The following is a 27,428-nucleotide window of genomic DNA, read 5'->3' as shown; positions in this document are numbered from 1 at the left end:
GTCTCACCCAGACCACAACACTCAGATTTGGCAGGTTATTAGCGATCTGTTTTGTCTCTTCAAGGACATAAACAGCTGCTGCACAGCTGCTTTAGTAAAACTAAGGATATAAAGGTGAAGGAAAATATATTATTGGATTGACTAAGAAAAGGCAAACTTTATGTATTATTTTCTGTTTAACTTGTTAAAACACAAATATATTACAATGCTCCTAGAACCAGATGATAATCTCCTGAAACAGATAAAAAGCAAGAGAAATATAATTAGAATAAAAGAGATATTCAAGGAAAAAGTACGACATACAACTTAAGAGAGCCAAAAGTTTTACTGACCACTTATAAAAAGTCTTCCTGTCACTGGACAGGGTCTAAGAGATCCCCCAAGGAAGAGATAAGGACCTCAACTCAACCCAGATAGGTTTTTGATATTTGGGGACAGAAAATTTCAGGATGCCTCAGTAAGACAGAGGCACTGTCAGATTTATTAGAAAGAGTTAAAAGGTAAAAGAAAATAGGGAATGGACTCCAGCTTCAAGAGCTGAGGGTAGACACAGCTCTGACAGAGAGATCCTTCTTGTTAACAAAGGAGCCAGGTCATACTGCATAGAGTCTGACAAGGGCTAGAGTTTGGTTGATCATTTTCTCACTTCTGTTTCTGCAAGGTGGTTTTGAGGAAGTCCTTAGTGCTTGAGGGGGAAATTTTGTTTCCATGAGGTAGGAATTGTTTCTGCTTAGGGCAGTTTCAGTTTGTGGAGACTCCTGGAATCTAGGTTGACCTTGGGCTTAGGGCAATGACTCCTGGGCACTCACTGGTATTAAATGTCCCTGTAGACATCCTACTTTGGTGTCAAATCTTAAAGGGGGACAAGATAGGGTAAGCATTTAGGATTAATCAATGTTGTATCACCAGCTTTTAGAAAGACACTTCCTAAGTGATTAACATGCTTATATGCAGAGCTGATGAAGGACCTGACCCACAATTTTAAGGTAATAAAAGAGACAGATACAAAGTGAAGGTTAAGCTTTATGCTGCTCTTAGCTACCCACTGGGCATCTTCTCAAGTGTAGAGTCATTACTCTTTCCAAAAGCAGCTTTTAAGGCTCTGACTGCCTCAGAAGAAAACACAAGTCTTGTCTTTCACAAGTAACAGGTCAAGAGCCAGGAGTTAGCTCATCCTTGGTTTGCAGGATGGCCTCTCTCATCACCAAACATGTCCAGACAAACAGACGCATGACTGTTTCTTCAAGGTCTCTGCAACAGACTCACAGTTTGTCACCTTCCCTGTAGGATGGAGGTCCTCCTACACCAGGGAGTCTTACAAAAATAGCTGAGTTATTTAATTTCAAACTGCATTGTAGGACCACATGTTGTTAGAAAAACCTTCAAGTTCAGCAGATATGATTTGGATTATGCAGCACTTTCAGTGGTCTGCAAACCTATAAATTCAACATTGCTTTGCTTTCTACTTTTAGCTCTATCTTTAATCTAAAAGGTTAAATATTTTGAAGGAAGAAGGACATAATATAGAACATCCTTTATTTAACTGTACCTCCTATGTCTTCACAACAAAAAGGAACTACATTAAATTAGGTTCCTTCAAATGTATTAGAACCAGTAAAATATGACCTCAATTATAATTTCTAAAATGCCACTAAATAACGCTTGCCTTCCTCCTTACCATGTCTTGTCCTCTCTCTCTCTCTCTCCCTCTCTCTCTTCACACATTCTTTGCTTTTCCCCTAGCACACACTGTTTTCACTTTCTAGCCTCATTCCATTGCTCTGGGAAGACATCCATGTAATTTTTCATACCAAATTTACTATGCTTTAAATGCTCTTGGGTGATTCTCATAGATTCTATCTATATCCAATTCTATTGTTTTTGTGCCAAATTTTCTTCTTGATAGCCTTCCTTGAATAAAAAGACTTTGACTTAAAGGTCAACTTTTCTTAAATGCATGTATAGACACACATACACACACACACACATTTTAGAGACAATAATGGAACCAACTAATTAACGACCAAAAACCCAAATTTGTGCTAATATGAATACCACTAGCTGAAATGGATTACTTTAATTAAAATTAAACAAAAACCTGAATTTTTAAATGCTTCTAGCCACATTTCAAAAATTCAATAATTGCATGTAGCTAGTGACCCTCAGACTACACAGTCCAGAGGGCCACTGCCATCACTGAAGAAAGTTTTATGGAACAGGGCTATTTTAAAGTAGCTGTAGATTTTGGAAAAAATGCTGGACCCTGAAATCCATGTACCTTTGCTTTTCTCCATGCTCCATGCCTATACTTAAAGAAACTATAGACAGGTGTTTGATTAAATGTAAACATTAGATACAGTATAAAATATGCAGAAGTAAAGTATCATAAATAAAAAACAAATCTCTAGACCTATGTATGTCTAAGCAGAGTTTCAGAATAAATAGCAAGGCCAAAGACAGGGCTTTTAGTGCTGACTTCATAGGGTTGATTTTCTAAGGTCTTAGCCATCTAAATACACTACATATAACTAAAGCCAAGAGTGTTCAACTTGAGGCATTCCCTGTTGTTCTAGTTTTATAGCAGTGAAATGGTTCCATAAGAGGAAAAAAAAATCACTTGGACAATTTTTTAATCCATATACAATGCAGTCCAAAATAGTTATAGACTATTTCCAGTACGATTTAAAAAAAAAAAAACCCAAATCTACTACAGCAATGAAACCTCTAAAAGCTAAAAAGTACTACAATAATGAACATAAAATATTATAACCACTTTGATATTTATAATCTGAAGCTGACAGAACCTGATAGTTTTAGGGAGGGGGTGATGAGGTGCAGGGTGTCATTTCATATTTTATATAATGAGATGACCGGCACCTCCATGAAAGTAGGAAGACTGCAATACAGCTTTGCAGAGATGGAGAAACTGATTAAAACAAACAAGCTACACTGCTAACCACTTCCAGGTTTTCACAACAAGAACCACACCTGGGGGAAACAAGGTCAAGCCAAATCTAAGGCAATCTTTACAAAGACGCTTAATAAGCAAAATAAAATGCTCATTGTAAATGCTCATTAACTTGTCTGGCTGATGAATTCAGCCATCTTAAAGACATCTCAAAATAAGGATAATTTTTTGTAGAAAGAATGACTAAACTGCCTTTGTCTTCAGGTACATTTTTAAAATTCAAGGACCTTAAATGATTATTTAATATTTCACACATTGATTATAGTATAGAAGGGAAGGCTTAAGCATCTAAAAAGCATTAAAAAATAAGTAAAATTATAAGGATTTAAAATAACACAGGTTTCCAGGGTTTAAAAGAGATAAAGCAGAGAATTCCATTGTGCTTTACCTGGACCTTTGATCAAAATGGAAAGTTTTCCTCTATTTGCAAAAGAAAAAAACAATTGTCAAGATTTAGACATATAGCCACCTGATAGTATACTACGTAGTAATTAAAAACAATGCTTCTAGGCTTTGAGGTTCTGGTCCAACATGTAAAGAATTTGGAAGTTGTTGCTCCTATCTACACAATAAGTCAAAAATTATTGTAAAACTGAAAATCAACATTCTTAGATCTATTGGAGAACCAGCATCACAAGACAAATCATTATCTCCAAAACTAGAGACAGATAGATGCAAAACAGTAGCTTACATGGAGTGAAACCACACAGAAAATAACTCTACAACCAGCCTAAGGTAATAACACTTAAGTGCAGATAATTAGTTGCTGGAGCCAAGGCATAAACTAGCTTGAGAGAGGAAAACTTCTGTAGGCTTCAGAACATTCTGTTCTCCATGACAAAAGCCTGCCCTCCTAGGAGAGTATTTTAGCAGAGCCTCATTTTACTTATTTTGGGTTTAACCAAAGTCTAACCAGAATCCCCTTCCCCCCACACTCTTTCCAGTCTCACCTAAAGGAAGGGAGAGAGGACTGAGAAGCATTTATGAAGATCACAGCCCAGGAGCCTGACCTGTCTCAAGACTGAGAACTAATCACAGGACCAAAAAATGCTTCCCCTGCTCCCCCACTTAACACCCTATCTAGGGCTCCTGTATAATACCAGGGTGTCTGAGACTAGCCTGTGTTGCTGGTTCCAGGTCCCTGCCCCAGGCACCACAGGTGGTGGGTGCCAGCCCCCTCCTCCTAGCTTTCCCCCAACCCACAGCACCCGGGACCTAGTCCTGCTACTAGTTTGTCACCTAACCTGAGGGCAAATGAGGATGAATGACAAAGAAACACAGCCTCAGTTCAAAATGCAGGCAGCCAGGGGGCTCTTGCCTCATTGTAAGCAGAGGAGCCCCAAGCCTCTAGCTCATCTTCCTTTGATTCACTCAAACTCACTATGTAGCCCAGACTGGCCTCAAATCTGTGATGATCCTATTGTTGACTCAGCCTCCCAAATGCAGGGATTACAAGTGTGTACCACCACACCCAGCTTGGGACACACTTTTAAGATATTTGTACAATGCAATATAATGTTACTTGAAAGTGGATTTGGATTAGTTATACGTTACAAAGGGCAAAAATTTAAAAAAATTTAGATGTGTAACAGAGATGTTAAAAAGGGAGAGTACAAGAGTACAAGATTTAAAAAAATAGATACAGAAAATAAGCAACTTCCTGGACATTGTGTCACATGGCTATAATCCCAGCACTTGGGAGGCTGAGGCAGGAGGATTGCTATGAGTTGGAGGCCAGTCTGGACTACATAGTGAGTTCAAGAGCAGCCTGAACTACATAGAAAGACTGTCTAAAAATACAACAAACAAAGAAAGAAGAAAAGCAATTAAATAAATGGAAATGGTGTAAATTAATATGCCAATTAAATAAAAGATTGTCAGAGAAGATCCCCCCCCAAAAAAGACCGAACTATATGCTATCCAAAGAAACCTCCCTAAAAAGAAAAAAAAAAAAATCAGGTATAATAAAGGGTAATACACATTGACAAAGGGTCAATATTCAAAGAAACATGAGGTCCTCAATGTAGATGGGTATAACAACAGTGCATCCAAGTACGTGAGGTGCAAATGGAAACAACTACAAGAAGAAATGGACAAATACACTATTACAGTAGGCAACTTCATACCTCTCAATTAGTAACTGGCAGACCCAGCAGGCAGAAAAATCAGTAAGGATATGGTTGTATGGAACATCATCACCAATCAACTACATCTAACTGACATGTATGTTGTACTTTACACAACAATGCATACACTTTCATCCCAAGGTCACATAAAACTCATCAAGACAGGCCACATTCCAGGCTATTAAATACATCTTTACAAATGTAAATGAATAGAAAGCACACAATATTTGCTCTCAGACTAAAATGGAATTGAATGAGAAATCAAATACACAAAGCCACAAAATTCAATTCCTTGAAGATTAAACAGCAAATGTCAAAATAACATGTGCATCTGAGAATAAATCACACGATAAATCTTAAAACATTTGAAACTACGGGCAAATGAAATACAACTTATCAACAGTTGTGAAAGCATAACTTAGAGGAAAATCTCTAGTATGGAACACACATATCAAAAAAGGAGAAAGTTCTGAAATCAATTACCTAAGCTTCCACCTTAGGAAATTGTAAAAAAAAGAAAATGATAAATCCAAAGTAAGAAGGAAAGAAATAATACTAAGTTTAAAAAACAGAGTAGAAATCAGTGAAGCTGAAAAAATATCAATAGAGAAAATCAGCAAAACTCAAAACTGGCTCTGAAAAGATCAATAAAACTGATAAATCTCCAAACATCTGAAACTAAAGAAAAAAAAAGACGAAAATGTTATTAGGAAAAAGGCAAAGATATCCAATCGTACTACTCTTATTAAATGTAATTCATAAAATTTCAACTACAACAATAGGTAAGAAAAAAACTAAAAGGGAAATAAACAGGAAAAGAGGAAGTTAAATTAACTTTGCAGATGTCACGCTTCTATACCTAGAAGACCCTAAACACTCTACCAAAAGATTTTTAGAGCTGAGAAATGAATTAAGCAATGCACCAGGAAATAAAATAAACATTAAAAATCAATAGCTTTAGTGTATACCAAAAATGGGCTAGCTGAGAAAGAAATCAGGAAAACAATTCCATTCTCAATAGCTTCAGATAAAATAAAATATCTAGGACCAGTCTAACCAAAGAGGTGAAAGGCCTCTACAGGAACATTTCAGAACACTGAATAAAGAAATTGAAGATGATACCAGAAGGTGGAAAGACCTCCCATGTTCATGAATTGGCAAAATTAGTATTGTCAAAGGGCCATACTATGAAAGCAGTTTACAGATTCAATACAATCTTCATTAATATCAAAGACATTCTTCACTGAATCAGAAAAGCAATCCTAAAACTCACAGGAAAACACAAAAGACCCAGAATGGCCAAAGCAATCCTATGCAATAAGAGCAAGGCTGGAGGAGTTGCAATTCCAGATGTCAAATTATACTACAAACCCACAGTAACAAAAAGAACATGGTACTGGTGCAAAAATAAGATGCACAGACCAATGGAACAGAAATGCACTCATCTACAGCCATCCAATTCTGGACAAAGGAGCCAAAAATATACACTGGAGAAAAGCACACTTCTTTAATGAATGGTGCTAGGAAGACTGGATATTTACTTAAAGAAGATTGAAACAAGAGCTGTATCTCTTACCCTGTACAAAAATCAATTCAAAATGGAACAAAGACCAAGGGACAAAACCTGAAACTATGACACTGCTAAAAGAGAACATAGGGAAAACACTTGCAGCCACAAGTACAGGCAAAGACCTCCTGAATAGGGTGTCGTTAGCACAGGGAGTAACAGGAAAAAACAAATAGGACTACATGAAATTAAAAGGTTTTGTACAGCAAGGAAAACAACTAACAGTGAAGAGACATCGTACAGAATGGAAAAACATCTTTACTAGCTATGCTTCTAACACAGGATTAACATCTAGAATACATAAAGAACACAAAAAGCTAACACCAAAAAAATCAAATAACCCAATGAGTAAGTGGGAAAATACACTGTAGAGACAGTTCTCAAAGGAAGCATACATGGCCAAAAATTATATGAAAAAAATGTTCAACATCTTTAACCACTGGGTAAAATATAAATTAAAACCACTAGGATCCCATGTCCTACCAGCCAGAATGGCTGTCATCAAGAATACAAAAAACAATAAATACTACAGGATACTGAGGAAAAGGAACTTCTGCCCTGCTGGTGGGGATGTAAATTACTACTACCCCTAAGGAAATAAGTATGAAGGTGCCTCTAAAAAGTAAAAGCAGAGCTACTATTTGACATAGCTACACTACTCCTTGGTATACACCTACCCAAAGCAATAAAGTCTGCACACTATCTAGATACATGCATACTCATGTTTACTGTAGCACACTTCACAATAGCTAAGATATGGAACCAGCCTATGTGTCCATCAACAGATGAATGGATACACATAACATAAATATACACAGGTAAGTATTATTCAGCCATGGGAAGAACAACATTCTGTCATTTGCAGGAAAACGGTGGATCTGGAGACCATCTTGTTGAGTGAAAGAGGTCAGACTCAAAAAGACAAAAACTGTATGTTCTCCCTAATGTGTGGAATCTAGAAATATGACAAGAAAATAGAAGGGAGACTATTGTTAGATGAGAAGAAAGGAATAGGAGAGGGAGGGCTATGTAAGGGGGAATATTAGGGAGGATGAGTATGATCAAATAAACACATTAAAACACAGGAAAGAAAATGTGAAAATAGTGGAGATGTGTGATAGATGGTAGGTCGATCATGTCACTTGAGTAAGACAAGCTCAACTATATTGGCTCAGCAATTCTACACTGTAGGGTGTAGAAGACCCACCCTAGAGTGGTTTATCACCTGGATGGTATAAAGGGAAAAGAAGGACATATATGCTTCTGTTTCTTCAGAGGAGCTCCAGTCTTTCCTCACCTTGGACATCGTCTCCTGGCTTCCAGTGCAGACTCTTCAGCTTCCAGCATAGATTCTTTGGCCACCAGCACAGATTCTTAGCCTTCCAGCTCAGACTCTTTGACTACCTGTGTACATCTTTCAGTCTTCAGGCAAAGACCCTTGGGCCTCCTGATATGGACTCATGTGGGACACCCCAGTGAGCTTCAGATCTTCAACTGGATCCTTCAGCTCTCCAGTGTACAGCCAGACCTTCTGTGCTCTTCCACATCTGACTCTCTGGGTAGCCACTGGAAGCCAATCTTACAAATTTTTATATATTTGTATATCTTGTATTGTATCTGTTTCTCTAGTAGATACTGACTGATAACTGATTTTGGTACTAAGCTCTTGAGAGGTGGCTCTAGAGAAACAGAATTGTAAATATGAAATTTTTTAATTGCTCTGCTCTAGGGGTTCCTGGAGTGAGCTCTCTAATTTGATGAGAATTAAAAATGCCATCATCTCTCCAAATTCTGTGGAGAATGCTGATCCTTGGCATGAACTGTTTAAACTAATATGCAATGAAGATCCATTTGAGTATCCTTGTGAGATATAAGGACTACAGTGACTCCATACGTGAAAGTTTTGAAGATTTTTTGGCAGAGTGGAAAATATGATGCTGGCTGGTTGGTCGTAGCATCTCTGGACAAACTAGTGAAGGAAAACAATGAGCTCTGAACATCCATAGGAAGTATAAAGTCTTCTGACCAAGGATAAATTACTGGAAAATAAGGAGCTTGAAGTTTCAAATTCCCAGCTCCAGACACAAGAAATTTAAGTTTCTAAGTCTGCCCTAAAAGAAAACCTTTTCTCTTTTAGCTGCAAGGCTGAGATTGCAGAAACCCAAACACAGGCCCTCATACTTTGATTGGCTGAACTAAACATATGTTTAATGCTCAGCCTTGAAAGAGATCTGAAGCAAAGGTGAGGGCACTGACTGGAAAAGAATGGGATCCCATAAACTGGGATGGGGACGTTAAGTTTCTAGATGCTAGCAAAATTACTTTGCCAGAGGAAGAGATTTCACCAGGCTGGTGGAGGCATTCCCACCTTCACCCCCACTCCCTGTGGTGTTGGCCTCTTCTAGTATACCTGAGGAAACTAATCCTGTGTTGACCAAGCATGATAACGCTGACACTCCTCAGGACCAACTTTACCCTGGAGGCCTATAACTAGGCTCAAATCCCAACAGACACCTATGCGTGAGGTACACAGTATGATAGGCCCACTGTTCTCCCAAAGAACTTCTTGAGTTTTCCAACTCTTATAAGCAAAGGCCTGATAAGAGAGTGTGGGAATGGATTTTATGGGTGTGGAACAATGATGGCAAAAATATACATCCAGATCAGGCTGTTGATATGGGTAGGTAAGCAGGGATTCTGAATTTAATGTTGCAGCTCATAGAGTAAAGAAAGCCCACTGTGAATGAATTAGAGATGTCTGATAGTCCATGATTTACTGTTGATGAGGGGATTCAGAGGCATAGGGAAATAGGAAGGCTGGAGTGCACCTGTCATATCCAACCTAATCCTCCACCCTGAGATGATTCAGAAAACGTACCCTTCACTAACCCCTTGAGAAACAGATTCGTGAGGAGAGCACCAGCATCCCTGAAGAGCCTTGTAATTGTTCTTTGTACACCAGTAAGCTGGGGACCTCAGCTTACTCAATTGGGAAGTTTAAGGGCAATGGGCTTGACTAGATTCTGGTGTGGCAGAGGTCAAGTGGCAGCAATTAATCGCCACAGGCAAAGGCACGTACTTACTGTAATGGACAGCAGAAGCAGAACAATGACCAGAATGGTCTGACACATGTAGACCTATGGCACTGGCGGATCAGCCATGCTGTTCCCAAAAGTGAAATAGACAGGAAGCCTACAAAATTTTTACTAGATTTATACAGTTGAAAAATTTAAGGGCAAATGAACAGAAGCCTACTTCAAATCATGGTAACAGGGAATCATGACCCCTCCATGGAGTTTTAGCAAAGGTCCAACTCACAGTGGGCCCAACAGGCCTTCAAATTGATCCTGTAGTCATTTCTCCTGCTCCAGAATGCATAATTGGGACAGACAGTACTTGGCAGGATCCTCACATTGGTTCACTAACCTGTAGTGTGAGGGCTATCATGGTTAGGAAGGCCAAATGGAAGTCATTAGAGTTGCCTTTCCCTGGTAAAATACTAAAAAAACAGTATCACATTCCTGGAGGGACTGCAAAGATTAGTGCCACCACCAATGATTTGAAGTATACAGGGGTATTGGTCCCCACCACATCTCCACTTAGTTATCCCACTTGGCCTGTGCAGAAAACAGATGGATGTTGGAGAATGACGGTAGATTAATGTAAAATGAATCAAGTGATGACTGATTACAGCTGCTGTACCAGATGTGGTTTCCTCACTTCAGCAGATTAGTTTATCTCCTGGTACTTGGTATGCAGCTATTGATTTGGCAAATGAGTTTTTCCCATACCTATCCATAAGGATCATCAGAAACAATTTGCTTTTAGTGGGCAAGGCCAGCAATACACCTTCACTGTCCTACCTCAGGGTTATATTAACTCTTCAGCCCTGTGTCACAACTTAGTTTATAGGGATCTTGATTGCCTTTCTCACAGCTGTTACACTGATCAATCGCATTGATGATGTTATGCTGACTGGCCATGTGAGCAGGAGGTAGCAAGCACTCCAGCTGAATTTGTCAGAAGAGCATTTGAGAGCCAGACAATGGGAAATAAGGCCAATGAAAATTCAAGGTGCTTCCACTTCAGTGAAATTTCTAGGAGTCCAATGGTGTGGGCCATGTAGAGATGTCCCTTCTAAGGTAAAAGAGAAGTTGTTGCATTTGGCTCCCCCTACAACCAAAAAAGAGGCTCAACACCTAGTGGGCCTATTTGGATTGTGGAGGGAACACATTCTTCACTTAGGTGTCTGACTCTGGTCTATTTATTGAGTGACTCAGAAGCTGCTCGTTTTGAGTGGGGCCCAGAACAAGAAAAGGCTCTGCAACAGGTCTGGACTGCTGTGCAGGCTGCTCTGCCACTGGAACCATATGATCCAGCAGAACCAATGGTACTTGAAGTGTAGAAATACTGTTTGGAGTCTCTGGCAGGCCCCCACGGCTGAAGTGCAGTAGAGGCCTCTAGGATGTGGTAGCAAGTCTCTGCTATCATCTGCAGACAATAGTCTCCCTTTGAAAAACAGCTCTTGGCCTGCTTCTAGGCCTTAGTGGAAACTGAACATTATCATGGGATGCCAGGTTACTATGTGACCTGAGTTGCCTATCATGACCTGGGTATTATCTGATTCAAATCATAAAGTTGGACAAACATGCTCCATCATTAAATGGACATAGCATATATGTGATTGAGCCAGAAGTCTAGAACGTACAAGTAAATTACATGAAGAAGTTGCCCAGATGCCCATGACTCCTTACCCTACCATACTGCCTTCTGCTTCTCAGCATGCACTGGTGACCTTATGGGATATACCATTTGATCAGTTGTCAGAGGATGAGAAGGCTAGGCCTGGTTTACTGATAGTTCTGCATATTATATGGCATCACCTGCAAGTGGACAGTTGCAGCATTACAGGACACCCCTGAAGGATAGTGGTGAAGGGAAATCTTCACAGTGGGTAGAACTTCGGGCAGAGCACCTGGTAGTACATTTTGCCTGGAAGGAGAAATGGCCAGCTGCTTGAATATATACTGATTCATGGGCTGTAGCCAATGGTCTGGCTGGATGGTCAGGAACTGGGGAAGAACATAACTGGAAAATTGATGATGGAGATATTTGGGGAAGAGGTATGTGGCTAGACCTCTTCATATGGGCAAAGGATGTAAAAATATTTCTTTCCCATGTGAATGCTCACCAAAAAGTGACCTTAGCAAAAGAGGACTTTAACAATCAAATGGATAAGGTGACCCATTCTGTAGATAGTGGTCAGCCCCCTTCTTCAGCCACTCCTGTCACTGCCCAACAGGCTCATGAACAGAGTGGCCATGGTGGCAGGGATGGAGGTTATGCATGGGCTCAGCAACATAGACTCCCACTCACCAAGGCTGATCTAGTTACAATCACTGCTAATGCCTAATATGCCAGCAGCAGAGACAAACACTGAGTCCCCAGTATGGCACCATTCCTTGGGCTAATCAACCTGCAACCTGGTGGCAGGTTGACTATATTGGACAACTTCCATCATGAACGTGACTATACTTTTTCCTTACTGGCATAGACACTTATTCCAGATACAGCTTTGCCTTCCCTACATGTTATGTTTCTGCCAAAACCACTATCCATAGTCTCACAGAATGTAAACAGATTTAACGATGTATAAAAGAATCTTAATCCATGACCAAATGGGATTTATTCTAAGTATATAAGGTTGGTTTGACCCTTGAAAATCAATTAATGTACTATATTGTACCATGAGGTTTAAGAAAAAATTATATGATTGCATATAATTCAGAAATGGCACTTGAGAAAATTCAGTCATGATATGAGGAACAGAGGAACACTCCTCTAACTTGAAAAAGAGTATCTACAAGAAAAAAATAAAGCTAGCGCTAATATTTTCTATAACATCATACTTAAGAAATCAGGGGTGTTCCCTCTTACTGCTTCTTTTCAGCATTGTACTAAGCTATAGATTATGCAATAAGGCAAGAAAAATAAATAAATAAATGGAAAGCAAGTGGTAAAGGCTTTTTTCACAGATAGCATGATTTCCTATATAGAAATCCCCCTCCTCAGTGGACAAGGACCATTGGAACTAATGTTATAATAAAAAGCTAGAAAACACTGAATAAAAGTTCATTAAATTGTCACATATGTGCAGTGAACAAGTAGAATTTGAAATAAAAACACAACTCTATTTACATTAGCGTCAAATAAATGAAATACTTAAAAATCTAACCAAATACACATAAGATCTGTTAGAAAACTATACAAATCAGTTGAGAGAATGAAGAGCTAAATAAATGGAAGAATAGTCCATGTTCACTGGTAGGAAACAACACAATGAGACTTGAATCTTTCCCAATTTGATCTAAGTATATAACACAATCTCAAAATCACAGTAAATTGTTTCGTAGATATTGACAAATTGATTTTAAATTTATATTGAGAGACCAAAAGCCTCCCAGAATAACACAAACAATTTTGAAGGAGAACAAGACTAGAGGAATTACATTTTCTAACTTCAAGATATACTACAAAGTGACATTAATGTGGTAAAGGTACAGGAACAAATAGATCAGTATAACATAGTTAAAGGGATAGAAAATAGACACAAACAAGTACAGTCAGTTGATCTCTGAAAAACAAACAAAGCAAATCAGTGGAGAAAGCATAGTCTTTTCTGTAAATAATAGTGAATAATGGGACATGCATATAAAAATAATATAAACATAGACTTTACATTTTTCACAAAAGTAGTTCATTTAGATCATAGAGCTAAGTGTGTACTGCAGCACTATAAAACTCCTAGAAATATCATAGGATAAAAATCTGTGACCTTGTTCTTGGTAAGAATTTTTTTATATAAAATTCCAAAGGCACAATCTATGAAAACTTCAAAAACATAAGTTTGACTTCATTCATATTAAATATTCTGCTAATACACTGTTTGGAGAACAAAAACAGAAGCCATAAACTGGGAGCAAATATCTGCAAAACATATATTTAGTAAAAAACTGGTATTGAAAAAATATATATAAATACTTAAAATTCAACAATAAGTAAAAAAACACAACTGATTAGAAAAGAGGCAAAAGAACAGACTAGGAACTGAGGAAGATACATGGCGAGCAAGTGAGAATATGAATAGATGCTCAATACGTCATTTGGTAATTGCAAATTTAACAAAATGAGATACCACCACATACCTATTAGAAAGGACAATATCCAGGGCCAGGGATATATCTCAGTGGCACAAGCACCTGCCTGGCAAGCACAGGGTCCTGAGTTCAATTCCCAGTACCAAAAAAAAAAAGAAAGGACAATATCCAAAATTTACAACACCAAATTCTGGCAAAGAAATGGAGCGAGAGACTCATTCATTGCTGGTAGGAATACAAAATTGTACAGTCACTTTTGCGAGACAGTTTGCCATTTTCTTTTCAAATAAAACATAGAAATACCATATGACCCAGCAGTCATGCTCCTAAGTATTTACCCAAATGAGTTGAAAATTTACGCCCACACAAAACTTATACATCAAATGATTATAGCAGCTCTATTTATAACTGCCCAAACTTGGAAGCAGCCAAGATGTCCTTCAGCAGGTGAACGAATAAATGGTGGTACATTCACACGATGGGATATTATTTAGTACTACAACCAAGTAAACTATCAAGTAACTAGAAGACATAGAAAAACCTTAAAGAATGTTGTTAAGTGAAGAAAGACAATATAAAATTTTCATATACTGTATAATTGCACCTACAAGTTATACAAGAAAAGTCAATTGGAATGTAAACTAGTACAACTGCTATGGAAATCAGTATAGATACTCCTGAAAAACTAAAAATCAAAATTTCAATGCTTCATGTATACTTTTCTTTGGTGTTTTCCTGAAAGAGTTAAAGATATCACACTATAGTGATTACCTGCATACTAATGTTTTTACAGCACAGTTCATAGTAGCTGAGTTCTGGAAAGAGTCTAGATGCCCATTAATAGACAAATGGATAAAGAAACTATCCAATGGATAAACAAGACAATATGTATAGACATCTGGAATTTTATTCAGCCATAAAGAAGACTGAATTCAAATCATTTGTAAGAAAATGGTTACATCTTCAGACCATAATGTGCTAAGTAAAATCAGACATACAAAGTTAAATATACTAGGGTTTCTCATAAAATATGGAGAATAAATTTTAAATAAAGAATAAATAAAAAAATTATAAAAATAAAGCCAGACTTTTGGGGTACGGGGGGGAGAAAGATGGAGGGTAAGAAAGAAGGAAAGGGATAGATAGTCATCTAGATATGTTTGACAACACCCTAAAATAATGTAAGTATCATGTAATGCAAATATATATCAATAAAAAGGGAGGAGATGATTTGCAACACTATAGCAAGCCATTCCGTTCATCACAGTCTTATGTCCTCAGCTGTAAAATTAAAAGTTTGCATTGAAAAATAACAGGCAAAACTATAAAAGGGTAAAAAGATCAGTGGATGACAGGGATATAGGGGAGGAAGGGGAGGATGAATAGTGATATTGCAGGGGATTATTAGGGAAAGGAAACTACTCTGTATGATACTATAATGGTAGATATATACCATTTTAACATTGTCAAGATGCAAAGAATTTACAACCCCAATGGTAAGTACTAATGTAAATGCTGGATTTTGCCTGATAATGATGTGTCATTAGTGTGCCAGGCCTGAAATAAGTATGTGATTCTGAGGACTGACGTTGACAGTAGAGGAGCCTGTGTGTTGGGGACAAGGTGGAGGAAGTATTCAGAAATTCTAGTTTCTGCTCATTTTGCTATAACCTAAAACTACTCTAGTAAAGTCTACTAAATAAAAATAATGCTCTTCCATCACAATTAATTAAAAAACCATAATTTCTCAAAGATGCAATATTGTGCATATACGACCTCTATAGAGTGAAGGGTGTTCATGCTAAGAAGTAGGAAAAAGAATGACGAACCACGTACAGTCCCCGGATCAAAGAGTTTACAGTCTATTAGGAAAGACAGTCATTCAAAACAAGATGCCATTAAAAAATACACAGCTGCAAAGTGCTAAAGAGTTTTCAAGAAATGTCCCAGGAGCCCACCTTGAGTACTAATTTAGATATGGACGAGGAGTGGCTGAGGGCCAGGCAACATGACTCTGCTGTTGTTTTGTTTTTTTGTGGTACTAGGAATTGATCTCATGACTTTGTGCTTGCCAGGCAGGTGTTGTGCCAGTGAGCTACATCTCTGGCCCCAAGCAGCATGACTTTGAGGAAGGCACCACAAGGCTGAGGCCTTACTGACGTGTGGGAATTAACAGTGTGAAGAGTGTGGGAAAGAGTGTGCATGAGGATGCTCAGCATAGCCTGGCTTGGGGCCTATCTTGAGAGGAAAGACAGGTTCGTTGCTACATACAGTGGAATGTCACAGCCTCAGAGTTTATAAACTCAATCTGTATACACCAACATGAGCAGATGCTGAGAAAGAGAAAGAAACTGAATGTAATTTATTACACAAAATCATCACTAAAGCTTAAAAGCATATGTACTCACAAAAATAATGTAATTCTTTCAAGAATAAACATGTCTCAAGACATGTGTTTCATACATTTAGTGGCTACCTTTGTAGGAATGAGGAAGGGAAGAGTAAGCACATGACTTAAAGAGGAAAAATACAAAATGAAACACCTGACCGGAAATAGTCTACCAGAAACTGCAGCATCAAGACAAAAAGAGTCTTGGGCCTTTAAAGAGCCAAAACAAGCCAGAGATACAGCATCCGGAGCAGCCAGAGATTTGAAGAAGGGGATGATTAAAGACGAAAGTGCTGTGGAAAGCCAAAGGTAGCTTGGGTCCCATCAAGACCTCACTGAGGCCCTTTGATTATCTCCCAGGTACTGTCCAGAGTCTTGAAAAGTTAAAAAAAATTAACAAACAAAAATAGTATTTTTTTAATTTCAGAAAGTCAGGAGTATCAACATTGAATATATCTGACCAAAATTATTCTAGATAATCTTATAAAAATTTTACTTGTACTTTTAAAAGTACTTTTATGTATGCCAAATTTATAGATAGAAAATTAAATTATGCTTAAAATACGTTTTTCTAAAGTGCTCAAAACTACTATTTATAAGTGTAAGGAACAGAATTATATTTTTGGAGATAACTATTCCTTGGCTATAATAATGTATTGCAAATATGTTTGAAAGAACTAGAATTTCCCTTTAAAGATGGAAAAGACTCATTTAGTGCTTGTCCCTTTAAAGGCTGTATTACATGTTATATTTGTTACTAAAACACATACTCTCATTATTCTAATGGGAAAATACTCATAAAACCAAGAGAATGAAATGAAAAACCACAGTTTAACAAAATTACTTTGTAATACAGAGAGTGAATACAGATTAAAGAGCTATCATCTTTTCCTTCGATAAATATGAAACATACAAAGAAACAGGAAGAGATAATAACCACTGGCCACCCTTGAACGAAATGAAACAAGGATGGCTTATTCCTAACTTGAGACAAAAATAAGGCTGAGGTACTACATCAGTTGTTTTTTCTACCTTCTCATGAATATATTGCTCTTTCCTAAGCATCAATGCTCACTATGTGTACTTCAACTTCACAAGCAATACAGGCACATAAAACATAAGTCTAAAACAATTTTTAAATTAATGCTACTAATTTATTCATGTGTCTATATGATAGATCAGTTTTGCTACAATGCCATGTTGAGAAGGCCAAAACGTATCACTGAAAAGAATAAAACACTTATTTTCCAAAGGTCTATAGTCATTAGTTCATTCCCCACCTTCTTAATAAGCATTCCAAACCAATGTTCAGATATTCCAAGAAAGAGGCTGCTTTCAACTGAAGAAGACTATGCATTGACAGTTGTAAAAAAATATTCCAGGAACTAGAGCCAAAGCTTCAGACTATAGGTTTATCAGCTCAGAGATCAAGGTTAACATTATTCAGACTTTAATAAACAAGAACGGGACAAGTTTGATGGGGACTGAGAAGCCAAAAAACTACTTGAATAGCCACTTGGGCTTTAGTCCCCTTAATTCACCAGCTTAGCAGACTGGGTTATCCTCACACTTGCTGATTTTGTTGTGACTCCACCCAGCCTCATTTCATTTCTTTCCCTTCCCTTTTTTCTCACCTACAGTGCTAGCACTCATACGTCAAATATTTTTGTGTAAACTGGAAAATATTTCCAATGGTAATATTCTTAAAACAGCTGGTGAGCAAAAAAGGTGAGCTAGAGGTCAGGAATATTCCAGGCCGAATTTGCTTTTAGAAGAGGAAAGATACAAGGTGAGACAGGAACACAAAGGGAAACATGCTCTAAATATATGGGAAGCACACAGTGTTCATGAACAAAAAGACTTCACATTGCTAACACATAAATACTACCCAAAGTGACCTGCAGATTCCATACAATGTCTATCAGAACCCCAGGTGTTTTCTGTAGAAACAAACAAGCCAATACTAAAATTCATATGGAACTGCAAGGGGCCAAGAATAGACGAAACAATCTAGAACAAAAGGGATGAACTTGTGGACTTGTACTGCTGCATTTCAAAACTTACCAAAGGCAACAATAAGCAAGATGAAGTGGTACCATAATAGAACAGAGACCAATGGAGCAGAACTGAGAGTCCAGTAATAAGTTCACAGACCCATGATAATTAATTTTTGACAAGGGTGCCAAAAGCATTCATCCAATGGAAAAGGGTCCTTTAACAAATGATATTGAGATAAATGAGCAATTACTTACAAATGAACCAATTTGGACTCTTATACCTTATATGAAAATTATTTCATAATAAAAGACCTAAATAGAAGAACGAAAACCACACAACTCAGAAAACATAGGGGTTAATCTACATAAGCTTGAATTAGCAATGTCTTATCTTTTTAATATAACACCAAAAGCATGAGCAACAACAAAAAAATACATAAATCAGACTTCATTAAAATTAAAAGCTTCCATGCTTCAAAAGACATTAGCAAGAAAAACACAATTCATAGAATGGAGGAAAATATTTGCCAATCACACTCAACAGTGAAAAAATAAGCCCGTCAAAATGTGGACAAACGACTTAAATAGATACTTCATCAAATAGATAGAAGCAGCCAATAAACACAAGAAAAAATAAGCATCCCAGGCCTGTCAGGAAATGCAGATTAAAAACAACACTGAGATACCATTTCACACAAACTATAATGTTGGAATCAACAAGTCAGATAATAACAAATGTTAGCAAGGTTGTAGAGAAACTGGAATACTCATGATATTTGCAGCAATTTAAAAGGTGCAGCCACTTTGGAAATACATTTGGCAATTTCTCAAATGATTAAATGTAGCATTAACATATGACTTAGCAAGTCCACTCCTAAGAATTTAAAGCCAAAAGAACTGAAAACATAGGTCTGACAAAAACTTGTGCATGAACATTTATAATAGCAATATTCATAATAACCAAAAGATAGAAACATCTTAAACGTCCCTAGCAAATGGATAAATAAAACATGGTATATCCATACAATGTAATATTACTCAGCTATAAAGAGTAATGAAGTACTGATACATGCTACAATATGGATAAACCTTGAAAATATTTATACAATAAGTCCAGAATAGGAAGATCTACAGAGTTAGAAATTAGCTTAGTGGTTGTTAGGGCTTCATAAAAATGGGGATTAGTATACGATAGCTAAAGGGTGTAGGGTTGCAGTGTGGATGAAAATACTCTAAAATGACTGTAATGATGGTTGCACATATATCTGCATTTCTCTGAATATACTAAAATACATTGAATTGTACACTTTAAATGGCTGAACTGAATATTATGTAAATTTCGGTTTGATAAAGCTGTTATACTCAAGAATATCAGGACTGGGGCCGTAGCTCAGTGCTTGCCTCCTATGTGCACAGCCCTGGATTTAATTCCTAATACTACAAAACAAAAACAGTACCAATGAACTGAAACACACAGAAATCAACAAATGTAAATGGTTATTAGCAGGACTCGTGAGTATGAGGTAGACTAATGACAAAGGACACAGAATTCAATCCCATAGACATGGAAGTCATTGCAATCAAGTATAAATTATTATTATTATTTTTTTTAATTGCAGAAGAAGCAGGACAGACATGAAAGACTGGAGTGAAACAAAGGCCCGTGTTTCCAGAGCAACTAGCAGAAAAGGCCAGGCATATCTATCTGTCTGCAACTGAGGTAAATCATTGCGCAGGTGGGCACAGTCTTTGTGTTCCATGTCCAACCTCAAAGAACAACTGCGACAGTATCTGAGGCTTTCTTGGAGGGCTGAACTCTCCCCAGACCTGGCTAGATGTCTGAATACTAACAAGACTTAAAATACAGTAGGAATAATGCATTGTGTCAACCATTTTGTAGTCATTGCTTTTTGAGTTTGGAAATTATTATTTCTACTAGCATTGTGATTTTTAAACTAAGATATGCTACGCAATTTGATTAAGTCTGCTCAGCAGTGCTATAGACTGTTTAAATTAACTTGATCTGTAATAAGCTTCGTTTACTAGATTGATAAGAGTTATTTAAGTGAGAAGTTTGGCCTGTTTGTGCAGTGAACTTTTCTTGTCAGGCACTTTAAATACTTAAAAAGGAAAACAAATACATTAAATTATAACAGAACTAAAACACAAAGAATTTCACTAAATTTATAAATGATGTGTGTGCTTAAGCATGTACTCTGTAAACCAGCTAAGCAATCATTAATATAAGAAAAAGCTACTCACATTTTTATTTTACTATGTTTATCAAGAATATATTGATATTTGTAAGTTGAACTTAAAGCCCAAAGACAAATTAGATTTTAAATATATGATAAATTTGTTTAAATTTACAAACTAGGCAAAAAAGACCCTACCCAATCTGTTACAAAAATACTAAGATTTACATAATTTTTTTTAAAACTCACAATGGTGCTTTCAAATATAGAGAGTAAAATCAGAATTCATTCATTAAATGAATGTTTTGGAGTATCTACTAGCACCAAGCAGGTGCTGGGGATACGGCAGTAACTGGAAGAAATCAAGTCCTTGCCCCTGTGGAGTTTGCATACTAGTGGGAGAGATAGATCATAGTAACACATATGATATATTAGACAGCATTTCTAAAAATATACCTCACAAAGGAGTAGAGAGCAGAATAGCACAGTGGCCTGCTACACTGATTTGGAAGTCAGACAGTTGAGTTCAAATTCTGGCTGCAGCATGTAATAATTGTGCAATCTTCATGAGTGATTTAACCTCTTGGAATTTCAGATTTTTCCTCAGAAAATAGGTATAATCACACCGCAATTCCAGAAGGTCACTACAAAGTTAATGAATTAATACTTGCAAAGCACTTAGGATAATTCATCGTACTCAGAAAGCAATGGGTCCTTGTTAAAGAAAATGTCAGGAAATAGGTGCTAGGAAGAAAAATAGTGTAACCTCTGAAAGGACAAGCACTGATGCCTCTGGAAAGGGGGTCAAAGTAATTTAAATAGTGTTATTAGGACCCCATTCCCTGAAGAGGTGGCATCTGACTCAGGAGCTGGGAGTTGAGAGGAAGGGTCTGTGCATAACAAGAGCAGGCATTATAAGCAGAGGGTAATATAAACACCCTGGGTCCTAGACAGGCTCCATAAGGATGGAGAAGAGAAGGTCGGCATGTAGAAGGAGCCAGAAGGCAGATCAGTTAATGGGAAGTCACGGGAAAGTTGTAATTATGAAACTTACATTGTGTGGGCTTCTGACTCTAAAAGTACATAGTACCCAGGTAAAAATCAAAGCAGTAATTCTTAACAACTTATTTTCTTCTAAGAATGAGAAATGGTGGTGACATGCAAAATGACGGTAGCCAAGAAGAGACTTGGAAGTGGTTGGATTCAGGATATAGTTTTGTAGGGAAAGCCACCAAGATTTGCAGTGGATAACGATTAATAGTGAGCCCTGTCAGCACGTTTGTGTTTTTCTTCCAGTTTTGATCTGGAGGTTGGATTCATGGGAGTAGGTAGAGAGTTTGATTTAACCAATGTGGTGTATTAATAGGTAAGTGTGATGGATTGAGTGGGTGTAAACTTGTTGAGGATGTGTGGAAGGAAAAAACTGCTACCACAGACCATGGAACCTAAGCCGAGAAGATCCAGAGACTGAAGCTTTCCATTGAGAAAGACATAGTTTGAAAAATAATAGCAGGTGGCCAGAAATTAGGATGCCTGAGAAGATTTTGATAGTATTACTAATCAAAATGTGATCCATGGACAAGCAGCACTGGTATCATCTGGGAGGCTGTAAGAAATACAATCATAGCCCCATGCCAGATGTGCTGGAGCCAAAGTGCACTTAGCAGCACCTAGTTGATCTCTATGCACAGCACATATGTGAAGCCCTGGCCTAGAACGGCACCAGAGGAGCAGATGTCTGAGGGAGAGTGGAGGACAAGCAGTTGCTGTGGTGTCTGTGTGGATGCCTGTGTGCTTTCAGCATGAAAGCATCCCCATGATTACGACACCAGCGGTGGAAAGACAATAAATGCTGGATGTGTGAGGTGGGGTGGCCTAGAAGAAAAGCAGAGAACTGCAACGAGTGAAAACTAAGTAAATGCAGCAAAAGGACCGGGTCTTTTAAGGAGCAGGGAAAGAGGACCACGGTCTGGAAGCAGAAATGCGGAGCAACAAGGACGCCAGCAGCCTCACCTGCTAGCGACAGGAAACTGAGGTGTGCAGGCGAAGAGAGCTGCCACCTGAGAAAGCTTCTGGAGAAGCAGTGTCCTCAGAGACAGCCCGTGTGGGTTACAGAATGTAACCCTAACATACCATCTGACCTGCAGCTGTCGAGGCGCCAAAAACATCAGAGGGGGCGGGTTTCATTTCTTTGGGTTCCTTTGACAATTCAAACATTCTTCACAGATACCTGAATTGCTAAGCATGAAGGGCTTTAAAAGCTCGCAAAATTTATCTACATTATTTCTTAGATATGAGATAGTGAAGTGTGCATATGATTTCAAAGGCACTGATAAAAGTCTTTAATTTGATAAAGATGACATGACTCTATTTTAATAAAGCCTCATAAAGCACTGTTAAAAATTTAATTTACTGAATCACAAAACCTATATGAGGCAGTTATTATTTTACTCTCACTTTACAGATGAGTAAACAGAAGCACACACAACTCTAGATAAATTCCATAAGATCCCACAGCTGGTGGATAGCAGAGCTGGGATCCGAAGCTGCGGCGTTGCTCCAGGATGGGATTAATGTACCTAGCTGGCGGCCTTTCTTCTACTCAACATATAAAATTTGCTTACCCAGGTGCTCACCGGTGTCGTAAACCTGAAGCACACTGTGTTTACTTCCAAGGTAAAATTATCTCAACTTCATCCCAGGCAGAGAGGGAATCAAGGTCCTTTTCCTCACACGTGGCCTGAAACTTTGCTATTGAAATTTAAACTCATTCTTCTTTTGCAGTCTTCTGAAGATAGACTAATGGGCTCTGAAATTTTAAATCCATTCCAGTTAGGACGCTTGCCTCCCTTTTTCTTTCCCATTCTACTAATGTCTTGAGCTATATCAGCACATTCATTAGATTTAAATCCAAAATGTTCTGTGATTTGCCACCCAATTCTCATTTTCTCTCATTCTCTCTCTCTCTCTGTTTTGGTACTAGGGATGGAATGCAGGACCTTAGCATTGAGCTACATTGCCAGCCTTTAAAAAACTGTTTATTCTGAGACAAGGTCTTGCTATGTCACTAAGTTCTTCCACCCAGGTTTGAACTTATAACACCCCTGATTCAGCCTACCTGAAGGCTAAGGTTAGAGACCTGTACCAACATGGCTGGTTTCCTAATCCTTTCTTAACCTGGGAAGTTGGTTGTCAGGAATAGCAAAAGGTGCTGTGGTGGGAGCATCTTCCGGTGACTCGAATAGAAAATTCAGGTAAACCAGGGAGGTTAAGTGGTACCAGATGTGCCATTCTGGGTCTCTATCTCAGGAAACAATCCTAAAGTTCCAGCTCAATATCTCAGGAGCGCCTGAATCCACCACACTGTTCACACAAGTAACTTCCACCAATGTATTTAACTATCAGTGACAAGATCCAAGGCAGTGGTCACAATCAGCCAAGGTTAAGAATCCAGTGGCTTCTACCTCTGAGGACATTAAGTGTCTCAAGTGCTGAGAACTAATGGATTTCCAGAAAAAAGCAAAGGGCTGTGATGATCTGTCCATGTGGGGTTAGTCCATGCATATGCTATATCACAGGCCAAAAGGGCATGCACAGCTTTTAAGCTTATAATGGGATATCTTTTAGAATTCATAAATTTTGTTCTTAAATCCACCTTGGCTATCATAGAAATAAGTCAAATGAATTTCACATAAGCACCATCACAGGATACACATTCATATAACACACTTGCCTGTTTAGAAACGAGTGTATTTCTCCCATCTTTCTCACTGTTTTTAGCCTCCATGGATGTTTAGCTAAAACTTATGGACATGGAAGATAAACTGTAGCTCCTAAAACCCTGCACATCCCACCAGGTCATCTAACAAAATCCACTGACAGGTTAACAATGCACTATAGCCTTTGGGGTCACACGAGCACGGCTCTGAGGGCCAAACTCATCACTTACCACCCAGGGAGCCAAAGCCCAGGCTACCCAAACTCTCCAAACCTGACTTTTCAGCTGAAACATTAGGATAATCGACCCTGCTCCACTAATTTGCATATCTACTCCCCCAAAGTGTTTCCTCAGACATTTGCATTCAGATTCCTCTTCCATATCTCAGTGTCACAGGGTACTGCAATTCTAAGTTTGTACTTTATGTATATTTTTGTATATAAATAGTAAAATTTGTTCATAGTGTCCCCCAAGAGCTAGTATCTGCCAACTTGGAAGTGATACTGCCCCTGTAAAGAATGCATGAGATCTGGAGCCTTTGTGTTGTTTTGTTGTTGTCTTTGTTGTTGTTCTACCGGTTTTTTTCTCTTTAAAATTAACAAAAAAGAATGTATGAGATAATGAGGTAATGGTGCCTATTTCTTAGGGTAGTTCAGCGAAGAGGTAGCAAGCACTACCAGGCCCTAGACATAGTCAAGATCTTTTCTCCCATGGGAGTGGCTTATATAATCATACATGCAACCCTGAGAGCACAGTGCCATGGTTTGGATATTAAATGTCCCTCAAAATCCCATTAGTTAAAGGATTAGTTCTCAGCTTGGTGCTGTTGGGAGGTGGTGTGAACTTCAAGAGACGAGGCCTAGTGGCAGATCACTGGGGAGGCAGCCTTGAAGGGGCTACCGGGAAACTGACCCATCTCTCTCCCCAGCCTCTCTCCTATCTGCACCAAGCTGAATCGTTTGCTCTTCTCTTCACTCCCTCACAGGCCCAAAGAAACAGGATCAACTGACCATGGACTGTCAGCTCCAACACTGTAAGCCAAAATGAACCTCTCTGCTTTCATATTGGTTATCTCAGGTATCTGGTTACAGCAACAGAAATCTGGCTAACACACATGGGAATTATTCTCTGTCATAACACCCACTATGCTACACATGACTCAAATAGGTAAAATAATGTATATTTACATTATATAAATATACATAAAATAATGTATATGGATCAACAAGACTTGAATGCTGTACTAAATATACATCTCTACAGTGCCTGGTGACAGCTTCCAAATCATCACAGCACCACAAAGGCACAGAGGTATCAGGTGGCACAGACTAAATTGGTTACTCTCCCTCCTTCATTTCACAAATTATTACACTAAATCCATTTACATACACAGATCTCTCTGTCTCTCCCTCTCTGTCAAACACACACACACACACACACACATTTTAACTTCAATCTCAGGAAGGAGGCCTCGAAGAACTATGAGGATATTTAAGATATTAATAGGCAGTATCTCCAGGTAAACTCCTCAAAAATGTATCTTTCTTTTCAATTTTGTGAAATTAATGACAGCAAAAAGGACTGCTTTACCTTGATAACATATACTGTAATTCAATTTTTAAAAAACTCTTACATGTTAAAGAAAAAGAGACTTACACATTTAGAAATACCTAAGAAACAGCTTTACTCATTTTTACATTTATTTATTTATTTTTTTTCCGGCTTTTTGAGACAGTGTCTTGCTGTGCAGTTCAGGCCGGCCACGAGCTCACTTTGTAGCCCAGGCTGGTCTCAAACTTGCAGCAATCCTCCTGCCTCAGCCTCCGGAGTGCTCGGATTACAGGCATGTGCCACCATGCCTGGCTATTTTTTCTTATGCTTGAACTTCTCAGTTGCAGCAAAATCACAGAACTGAAAGAGATAAAAGGTCATATATAATCACATACACTCCTGTCACAGGCATGAGTGAAAGGAAAAGCTACTTTCTCTTTTTTTTTCCTGCAAATCAAGTTCAAGTTTTGTTTTCCTGGACTAAACAAATCCTTGTTTTCCAGTTACTTTTAGGGAAAAAAACTGCTTTTGAAGTTTTAACCTGGGCTGAATGAATACACAGAAGATTCATTCTTGAGGCATCGTCTTTTCCTCCTCGTATGAGATGAAGCAAAATTTCCCTAAGGAGCAACAGACAGCACCTGTGACTGCTACGACAATGAGGAGCAAAGCACTGAATAGGATGTTTTTCTGGGTTGCATCAACAGGTCTACCGATCCAAAGGAAACACAATCCGGCCCAGAATCTGTCAAAGCAGCAAGGGCAGAAAGGAATGGCAAGGGCTCGGGGACGATGGCATGTCGTTCAGTGGCATATGTGCATCAATCTCCCCAGTGTCACATGAGAGACAGAGGCACTAAAGAGAAAGTTCAATTACTGTACAGAGTCACACACATGCACCCCAAGTGTGTCCATTCACACAGTTTTAGAAAATAAATGTTTTATCACTAGGTTTTCTTCTTGGGAATATCAACTGTGCTGCCACTTGGGCAAGCTCCAGGGAAACTGCCTCTTACCAAGGAGATGGAAGGCTAAATGGAAAGGGTCATGGACTCCTGGAGAGAATGGACACAAGAGAGATTCCTTTCACCCTGTCCTGGCCACCTCCTCGTCTCCGCACTGCTCCTCTCCCCTAGGCTGGGTGTGCAGCACAGTTCTCTGGGTATTTGTTTCTAAATGCATCCCCAAAACCCAAAAGCGCGTGAGGTTTGAGGCGTGAATGAAGGTTTTAGCATCTGTCTTACTCCCTTACATGGCAGCAAAGAGGTATCATCCTTAAGTCCACTCTCCAGCATATTTCAGGAATTTGTCAGAGTTACAGTGAACACGGCACTGACTCATGTACAGAGGAGCCCAACGTAAGAAATCTGTCACTGTTCTTTCCAGGACGAGAACAGAGCCTGGCATCAAGCAGGCCCTCAGTCTACAGTGGAAGGACAGGTAAACTAAGCAACATATGGGTGAGAAAGACCCGGCATTAGGAGCTTATGATCTGGTGGTACCAACATAATTCCAGATGAAGACTGAAAAGAGATAAAAAGAGATATTTAGTTAGGGCAGAAACGAATGTTTTTGAAGTGTCAAGGATAGGTCCACAATGCCTTTTAAAATCAGGGTTCAGCCTTTGTAAACATTTAATTAAACTTCTCCAAACACCATGGAATAGAAGGAACCCCACATGTGCATCAAGTAAACACTGATGTGATTAAGCAAAGTGTCAGCAGGATTCTTAGTTACTGTCTGGTAAAACCTGGTGGTGG

At 38.5% G+C, this 27,428-nt stretch overlaps 1 protein-coding gene and 1 long non-coding RNA gene across 3 annotated transcripts in view; both read right to left on the bottom strand.

Moving 5' to 3' along the window:
• The window catches only part of Kcnn2 (potassium channel, calcium activated intermediate/small conductance subfamily N alpha, member 2), a 142,669-nt gene that overhangs the window by 54,286 nt on the left and 60,955 nt on the right, over positions 1 to 27,428 (bottom strand). The gene's annotated exons all lie outside the window — the stretch shown is intronic.
• LOC102020530 overlaps positions 25,928 to 27,428 on the bottom strand; it is a 2,955-nt gene continuing 1,454 nt past the window's right edge. The window contains exons 2-3 of the long non-coding RNA XR_259730.2: positions 26,210 to 26,288; positions 25,928 to 26,028 (exon numbers count right to left, since the gene is read on the bottom strand). This is a non-coding gene — a long non-coding RNA (uncharacterized LOC102020530). The remainder of the gene's footprint in view (positions 26,029 to 26,209; positions 26,289 to 27,428) is intronic.

Source organism: Chinchilla lanigera, unplaced genomic scaffold (genome assembly GCF_000276665.1).
Source record: "Chinchilla lanigera isolate Chin_1 unplaced genomic scaffold, ChiLan1.0 scaffold00007, whole genome shotgun sequence".
Taxonomy (NCBI): Eukaryota; Metazoa; Chordata; class Mammalia; order Rodentia; family Chinchillidae; genus Chinchilla; species Chinchilla lanigera.
The sequence above is the reverse complement of the archived record's forward strand: the minus strand, read 5'-3'. Positions and strand labels throughout refer to the sequence as shown.